Raw genomic sequence first — 1,499 nt, 5'->3', positions numbered from 1 at the left:
CCACCGAGCGGGAGGCAGAGGCCAGACACCCTCCCCGCGGCCAGGGCCCCGACAGCGCCCCCACGGCAAGGGACAAGGGGCTTGCCACCCACGCCCTGGGCCCCTCCATGGCCCATCCCGAGGCTCAGGGGGTTTCTCAGCTGTGAAACAGGGACGGGGAAACCTTACCCCAGGGCTGCTGGGAGGGTGAAGGGCAACGCATCAGGGAGAGGCCTGGCCCAGAGGAGCGAGCTGCTCATTGTTCTGGGTTTATCCTTTCGTGCCCAAAGGGCATTAAAATGATAGGCAGGAACAGAGAGGAGAGGAAAATAACACACAGAAGATGACACTCAGTCTCATGTGCAAGGCACGGAAGCTCTGTACCGCAACATGCATGCCCGCGACTGCCATCCGTCCCGGTGAGACGGCTTAACTGATGCTCTGCTCGGACACTGCCCATTCCCGGTGGCCAAGCCCCTAGGCAGCGGCCCTAGGGCAAAGGGCTATCTCGCTGGACCCCAGGACACTTTTTCTGAAATATCTCTGCGACCTGCTTTTAGAAGAGAGAAGCCAGTTCCAAGGCACACGCTTACACCCCGCTTTCAGGCTTTCCCCAGAATCGGTAGCCTCAGGTACCTGGCCCCAGGTACACGTTCTTCAATGATACCCAAAGCCACGCTCCTAATCGGGGGTCGCCAACCAGTGGTCCGTGAGCCCTGAAAGGCTGGTGACCGCTGGTCTAATCGCGGAGAGATCTTTCACCCTGTGCTCAGCCTGCTGCATTTCTTAGCGGAAGGAAGTGTGAGTCCGTTTAGAGAGTCCGGGGACAGCAGGTGGGGATAGACAAAGCGCACGGCCCCTTCCCGGTGACCGGGAAGTCTCCCTCCTCCCTCAGGCACGCGGTGCCCGCAGGTGTGCTCTGGGGGGGTGTTCTCCTTGGCAAACCGTGAGAGCCCAGCCAGGCCCGCAGCCCAGCCCGCAGCCCAGCCCTTCACTGCTCTCCTGGACCTCACGTCCCCACAGACTCGGACAGACACAGCATCGGCGTCCAGTTGGCCTCCCGACCCACTCGAAGGAGGGGCTGGACAGCTGACATGGACACTGCTCTGAAACACCCAGTTCTGCTTCAGTAAATGTTAGCTGACGGCAAACAGCTGTGCAAAGACGGAGGAAAGACGCGCCCACGGGCAAACCAGCCGGGAACAGGCCGAGCAGGTTTGCGTTTCACATCCTCCTCCTTTCCTCACAGCCCAAGTGAGAGAAAAAAAAAAGAAGAAGAAGAAGAAAAGAAAGAAAAAAAGGCAGGAATGGATTCCAGCAGATTTGCTGTTTCTAAGCCGCTTCCTTTCTTTGTGCCTTCAGGTGCCACGGAAAATAATTTAGGAAAACCTTTCACCAGGAGGCTTGCCCCGAGGGGTGCTGGAAGCCTGTCAGCTTCCCTAGAGTTATTCCTGCAAAGTAGGCAAATGTGTCCCCAAAAAGGCACCATTAAGTGAGTAACAAAAGCAGCTTAAGTAAAG

The sequence above is a fragment of the Myotis brandtii genome, unplaced genomic scaffold (assembly GCF_000412655.1).
Source record: "Myotis brandtii unplaced genomic scaffold, ASM41265v1 scaffold395, whole genome shotgun sequence".
NCBI lineage: Eukaryota > Metazoa > Chordata > Mammalia > Chiroptera > Vespertilionidae > Myotis > Myotis brandtii.
This window is presented reverse-complemented; position numbering follows the sequence as displayed.